The sequence below is a fragment of the Strix uralensis genome, chromosome 25 (assembly GCF_047716275.1).
Source record: "Strix uralensis isolate ZFMK-TIS-50842 chromosome 25, bStrUra1, whole genome shotgun sequence".
In the NCBI taxonomy this organism is placed as follows: Eukaryota; Metazoa; Chordata; class Aves; order Strigiformes; family Strigidae; genus Strix; species Strix uralensis.
Genome location: NC_133996.1, coordinates 2711616 through 2719332, shown reverse-complemented (window position 1 = coordinate 2719332; position 7717 = coordinate 2711616).

Genomic DNA, 7717 nt, shown 5'->3' with positions numbered 1-7717 from the left:
CTTCCAGGGAAAGGTCTGGTATGCCACAGCAGGGTGGCAGCTCTCCAGCAGGTAAATGTAATGAGACAGTTGGACACACTCAAACAAGCTCTCAGGGGACTTGTGTGCCAGCATGCCTGGTTTCAACATCCCAAATGTATTGACTGAATTTGTTGTTTCGTGCTTCCAGGAGCGTTCCTACTCAACATAGCATCAGGGCCCTACAGTGCTTAGGCAGAGAGTTTTCTTGATTGTTCTTATGAAACTAAATGCACAAATTCCACCTCAATGCCAGGAAATAGCTGTTCTGTAGCCCTCCAAACCGAGTACTGCACGTCCAGCTGTGTTATGGGAGGTGTGCTGGAAAGCTTCAGTCTGGCTGAGTGTTTGTTCCCAAATGCCATTGAAGTTCCACAGTGATGTGTTTTTAGAGAAAGTCAGGAGTTTTGGGCAGCGATGGTATGAAATATAAGTAGCTGAATGCCCCTGGAGACACTGCATCTCAGACAGGGTCAACTTATAACTCAAATCAGATGGTCCATAAAAGACTGGCCATGCCTTTATGTCCAGGGTCCCTCTCCAGAGCCAGGGATCTCTGCAGCACAAAGACATTTCAGGGCAGGGCAGGGTCAGTGCAGTTGGGTCCCGTTGCATATTCCCATGGTTTTCTTTGGAATCTCACCAAATCTGACAGTTTATTACTGAAGTCCCAGGTTTTGAAGTCACATGCTTCTCTCTTTCTTTTTTTTTTTTTTTTTTTTTTCCCTTTAAGGATGCCTCTATGTTTTTCCGTCTTGCATTTGTGGGAAACTGTTTGCAAGTAAGAGCTAAGCGCAGCTGAACAGGAGAAGAAAAGGGAAAATATTCTCTTTTTTTTTTGCACTATTTAGTGATTACAGTGCATTTTAGCCAATCTCATAACAAGTTGGGAAGAAGACGGACTCATACTCTTCAACAACCTGATGACAGCAGTACAACTCCTGTTCTGTGATTGGCAGCTTTGGGGTACCCCTGGGGATGAGCTCTGAGTCAGAGCTCACACTGCTGTGGATAACTTGTGCTTTCCACCATCCATCAGTTTGAGAGAAAAGCTCAAATAAAAAAAAAAAAAAAAAAAGACACTAGAAGGTTGAGCATCCTGGAAGAGAGTGGAAGTTGAGCTGGTTTTAAGTTAGCTTTGGTTACTCCAGCCCAGAGGTCAGTTTGGTCCAGTGTTTTATTCTGGTCTAAGTCCATGACTTCAACTCTGGTTGAAAATTTCCTTGCAAATCCAGCTGAGCCCACACTGCTGAGCCCATAGTAATTAATGCTCACTAAGACTAGAGAGATCTGCTTTCCTTCTACACAGCTTTTCATCATGGGCCCTCAGCGGGCTCCGCAGAGGTGGGAAGGCATCATTATCCTTTTCTACAGATGGGAAAGTGAGAAATGTGTGCAGAAATGTTCACCACTGGCCAGAAGAAAGCTGGAAAGGTAACCAGTGCCTGTGGATTCACAGGCTGCTCAGGTTATGAGGGGAGACTTCATTGCAAGGAAAACATGAAATTTATGGACACTGAAATTTTAGTGTTGGCAAAAGATGGCATCGCTGTAAGTTATATTTCTGCTATTCACTTAAAACCTGCCTGGCTTCTGAACAGCTCCAGATTTCAAGGATACATTTTTTATGCAGAGTAAATTTGAAGTATGTTTGGACTCACTCCTCCCCAGTATGAGTTTTTACAGATTCTGCCTCTTTTTAGGATGGGAAATAAAATAACTCCTACAGAGTATAGTTATGGGTCTCCTGTTACAACAAACCTCCTGCAGCTTCCTGCCTTCACATGCAAAGGCAAATCCATGGCAGCAGCTGGGAAATGCTCCTTCCAAATAGTTTTTGTTTGTTTACAGAGATAAAGATTTTGTCATGCATTATCACAGTGCTGAAGGGTTTGGGCTGAAGCCACTAAATGTGAGCTCCTATTTGTTTTAAAGCCATATCTTTCTGTCAGTCTTTCTTTAAGTATGACATTAAATATTTTCAGAGCTCTTTAACCACTGAGGGGGTTCGTCATCCTTTGCTTTAAGTGTCATTGCTGTAGGATTGTGTGTTTGGGTTTTTGTGTTTTTTAAACAAAGCAGAAGAATAGCCACATCTCCTGGAAATGCTTTGTAGTCTCAGCACTGTTGATGGGTGCTTAACTTTGAGAAACTCGCTGCACCATTGGTCTTGCCCGTTGTTTTAATTTCCCCAATTTTAGGTGAGATTAGGGCTTGTCCAGGGGTCAGGACCTTGCTGTCTAGTCTGAACTGTGCACTGATCTCCCCATTACCAGGGACAGGAGACATTTCTGCCACTTTCCCCCTTGCCTGTCCTGGGTTCTGAGCAGAGCAGGATAGGATGGTGCCCTGCCATCTGCCTCTGCCTCGGAGCCCTCACCCTGACTGCAGCCTCTGCGATACTCACAGCTCTGTGACAACCTTGCCTTCCTGTGGTCACGAATCCAGCTAAATGAGTGCAAATGCCTAATATTAGTCCCCAAGCCTAAAAATTGCCCCAAGAGAGACAGCTCTGTCCTGTGTGTGGCTCCGCAGAGGCAGCACAGCACCAGATGGCCACTGTCCCTCCAGGGCTCCAGAGATGTTCAGTGCTGAGGCAGCAGGCACCCATTTAAGTTTGGTCCATAAGGCTACAGCAAGAAAGCTCTCCTACTAGAGATCCAGTTTATGCTGACAAAATGAGCTCTGTAGGCAGCACAACTTCTGCTTCCCTGATCAACATCACCTCAAAGAGCAAATCAGCTCTTGTGGGGCAGCTCTGGAGATGGGGTTTGCTTGAATATTATCTCTGGCAGGAGTGGATATTTTTTCCCCCTCCAGACAGAGTGGAGAAGTGTTATGAATAGACTTTTACAGGCAGGGGCATTTTTTTATTCCAAGCAGTATTATGAATATAGCCTTTACTGCAGTGTTTCAGAGCTCCTACTTCCTTGCCCCATGAAACCATCAGGTGGAGAGAGGAAGGAATGGGGGATAAATGATGAACAGTTGCGACAAGTTTTAATGGACCTTGGAGTAGGTGTAGACTAAATCCTACTACTTTGGGGTCACTTTTGAACCAAATCAGGTCATTTTTAAACTAAATCACTTGCGACTAATAACTGGTAAAATTCTGACATCACCATTGGTTGCCACCGTTATGGAGTGTGCTTTTCAGGGTAAAAATGAGGTTGTTTTAGCACAGTTTTCAGCAGAGCCTCTAACTATTATTAAAAAACATAATCCAGCAGTAAAGATTCACTAGTGGATCCATCGTACAACGTGAAATTGAAATCTCTTCACACGCAGGGAAAGCACAAAGCCATAGATGAGGACAGAAGGCAACACAAGCATCAAGCCCTGCATTTATCAGCACCTCTGGGGCAGCTATGCCAAACCATGATAATGTCTGGAGCATCTTTGGGGAAATAGGGTTAAAAATAATATTTGGTTTTAAAAAACTGATCTGTTTAAGCATCTTTCATTTACAAATCAGTTGCAAATACAGGCTTTGCTTTACCTTCTCCACATGAAACATATTTCCTTCGGGGGCTGCCTCCCCTCAAAGCCATTTTGTGGGCCCAGCTGAACGAAGGTGCAGGAGGATCAAGTATTTCCTGCTAATATGAAAAGCTGGTTCATAATTTGAGCCTGACTTTGCTTGAAAAGTGTACTTTCCCTTTGCAATGCCCCCTCTCCTTTTAGAGGCAGACAGAGGCTTGCTTGTGTGTTTGAGCATACCATTCCCAAACTTAGCTCACAACGTATAAAAACAAATAGAAAGTGTGACCCAGGCTGGGCCATTGGCTTCAAATAGTCCTGAATGCCACTGCATATTTGGCTTACAGCATTATCCTGAGTGGCCCCTTTCAGTGGTCTGCATACCAGCTTTTTCAGACCGTTGCTGAAAGATCAGCGTTGTAGGAAGTCAGTCTGCTCTAAGGAACACAGCCTTGTTTTTTTCATGGAGTTATGGACATATTTTATATGCTTTGCAGAGCCTTGCCCCTGACTCCTTCCTGGAAGCAATCCCAGGTGGGACCTCTTGTTTGAGGGGTCTCAGTCCTTTGGCTTGATTCACAACCCGCTGCCATCAGAAAGCATCTTCCATCAAGACATTTTCAGAGGGAGCACGAGGAGAGGCTGAAACAAGCCACATGCCGCTCTCCTTTGCACCCACGGCAGCGAAGAGCTCCCCAGGTCTGGGTGTGCTGCTCCTCGAGGTGAGCAGGGTTGCACTGCAGTGCAGGACAGCCACAGAGAATAAATCAGAGCTGCCAATTCACCTGCGTTTCTCAGAAGGGTATTAACACAGATGTACGTTCCCTGTCTAAACCTTTATGCCTAATTCAAACATAGTTTGAGGCTTTCACTGTTCTATATAAGGACAATTATGGAAGAAGTGAGAATCCTGAAAGCAAGAGGTTGGGTTAGGAAGGCAAAGCTTTTAGTCTAAAAAGCCTGTACTGACTTCACAGATGAGGAAACAAAGTACAAGGAAATTAAGAAGCTTTTCCCAGAGAAACAATCAGCCTACAACAGAGCTGACTTGTACTCAAGCTTCCTGTACACAAACCTCTAACACCCTCCTTGTTACAGGCTCCCAGTTTCCATGCAGCCCTGATCCTGCTTAGTCCTGGGTCTGGCCCCAGCCACTGGGAAATGTTTCTACTGTCCTTCCTAATTGGCTTTCTCCAAAACATTGCTTCATGTATTTGCACTTTAGAAGAAGCCAAACAACAATGTGAGAGCCTTAATGAGAGAAGTGCTGCATGCCAGCAGAGCAATAAATCTCCGGCAGAGGCTGGCATTGGGTCTGCTACCGCAAATTCCTGTTGCAAACCAGTTGGGCTCAGGCATCTGCTGCCAGGAAAAAGGGAGAGTTTGGTTAAGTGGCTGACAAATGGCTTTTGGTTGTAGAGTCTCCTAATTAAACTAAATGCACTTTCCTTTCAAATCTATTTGCAAAAGGAGGTTTGTAAAAATGCAGCTATCAAAGGATGCCACAGAAAGAAGATGTGCAGTCACTGAGTCATTCCTGCCTCTGGCCAGATCGCAGGTGAAAGCACTGGGGGGGTCAGTGGAGCACGTAGGGCTTTCTCCAGACATCAGAGGGTCATGAAAATTTGCACCTGCTTGTGAGCTGTGACCAGAGCTCTGTGTCATGGTGTCCCCCCTTGGACTGAGGTGAAGGGTGCTTGTAGGCAAAAATACTCTGCGATTAGTGAGTTTTACAAGCCAGTGCTTTATTAACATCTCTGCCTGAGTCCGTTCAGCTGAACCCCACTGCAGCTCTGGTCTTGCAGGGGGGTGGTTCCTGCTCTCTAGGGCAATTACCTGGGTTCTTCTGTTCCCTCTCTAATGCCTCTTGTCTCCAAGCAGTGATGAAAAGGTGAAACCTTGCATTCAGAAAGAGTTACAGTATAACGTCTGAACTACATGACCATGATTTAAAAAAATAATTTCAAATATATTTTTAACAAAGGTGAAAAACAATACCCCTGAGGAAGTTAGCCCATCTATGCTTTTCTACCTACATCTTATTGAGCAGACTGTGTTTCATTAGGGATGTTTGGGGAACATGTATTTGTGCTCGTGAGTACTGCGGAGATGTGGCTGTGGATGGGGTTATTGCAAAGCTGGATTTCATAATACTCCCAGCCTCACTCCCCCGAGATCTAGGAGCTGTGCTGACCTTTCTTTCTCCTAGGTCTCCAGCCCATGCCTGCTTCGTGCAAACCCTTGCTAAGCCCAGCAACAAACGTTTTCAAGCTGACAGGTTTTAGACCTGATGATAATATTCAGCGAAAGGTATTTGCAAGTGTCAGATATTATTAGTTTCTGAGTAAGAAAACTAGAAAACCCTCCCCATAGTCCTGTGTAGCCAGAAGCTCTCTAAGGGCTCAGAAGACAAAATGATCATTTTGCTTATTCTGAGTGACAAGAGCAATCTATTCATTAATGTGACTTTCATCCATCAGTTCATTATGCTTTATGTCTATGCGTTTTGCCATTTGCTACTTTTTTTATCGCCATTATGTGACATGCTTTATTCATTGCACCAGGATTTATATCTGCCCTGTTACCTGCTTTATTCTTTCATTATATTTTATATCAGATTTGCGATGCTTGATGTCCACACAGCCTCCCTCTAGGTATACCTTACTATATTTTATACATTATTTTACATGCCTTCTGCTTTACTCAGACATAAAAAATAATAATCTTGAGTATATTTAAGTGCTCACAGAGGTACAAGACTATTGTTTCCATTCAGCAGGATAGAGGAAGCTGCTGTGTTAGCTTTTACTCACAAAGCTATGCAAAAACAAGATCATCCTTTGGTTTTAAATAAGGCAGCAGTTTCATCTAAATAGTCATCCAACAAGGATGAATAAACCACTACTTCTGTTTAATTGTCATTCATATGAATGATTAATGGAGAGATCCCTCCCACCTTGACCTAGCCTTATAAAATTAAATATGGAATTCAACTCCCCATTAGGACACCTAAATTTAGGTGTGTACTTGTGTGCCAGGTATTTAAATTGCCAACACCTTTTGTGAAGATCTGGCCCAATGGTGGAAGCTGGAAGCTGTTTAGGTCACCTTAGAACAGACACTCCTAAGGGACCAGCTCCATCCCCACCTTGGCTCTAAGGGCTACATCTTCACTGCTTCTCCTAGCAGCTTCCCCCATCAGCACACAGAGATATCCCCATCTAACACCAAAATGCTGCTCCTTAACCTGGAGCTAGACCCACCCTGGGTGTCCTATCTGAGATACATGGGATGATTCCCTCTCCTGAATGTAGGAGCCTGGAGGAGCAACTTAGACTCAGTACCTTGCTCATAAAAAGCTAATTAGCAGAGAGGAATCCTTTTTGCAACGGCAGCTGGTGCTGCCTCCACATCTTTGAGGAGACCAGGACCCAGACTGGCTCCAAAATGGAAAGGACAGTTGGGGTACACAAGGACTTTGAGGTGTATCCTACAACACCTCTGCCTGAGAGCTCCTGCAGCTTTGGGAGGCTCTGCTTGAGAGGTGGCTGAGACATGGGGGATCCACCTACGTGCCGGCACAAGCACCAGAAACGTGCTGCTGGAACAACATGTCTCCAGACTCTGGCAGCATCAGTACACGTATTTGTGAATGTCCATTGGACTCCAAAGGGCTGAGGGTGCTGGTAAGTGCTGGTCCTCTTCCAGCACAGAGGCCAACCCAGGATCAGGTCAGGCCGGGAGAGAGAGGCATGCTCCACAAGAGCAGTTCACATCCAGAGCCAAATTCACCTTATTTGAGGGCAAAGGAGAGCCCTGTTCCACAGTTCAGACCTGGACCCTGCCCATTGCAAACCATGGGAGATTTGCCCAATTTGTGGGTTGCTGCTTGCCACAACAGAAAAACAACATATTTCTGGAACTTAGTCACCGTACAAAAATCTTATCCCTTTTGCATTTTCCATCCCCAGGTTTGTTCATAACCTGCCCTGTTGTTCACTGTAAGCATCTGCAATTACCTCCCAATAATTTTTGTCCCTAGGCCTGATTTGCTCAGGAAACAAACAAACATGGATTATTTAGCTGCAAAAGGGAACAAGACTGCCTGCTGCTACATTTGCAAACCCCAAAAGATTTATTAGGAGACACCAAAAAAGGTGAGTGTTTTCTGCACAAAGCTTGGCAGAACATACTGTATGAATAACTGAATGACCTTTCA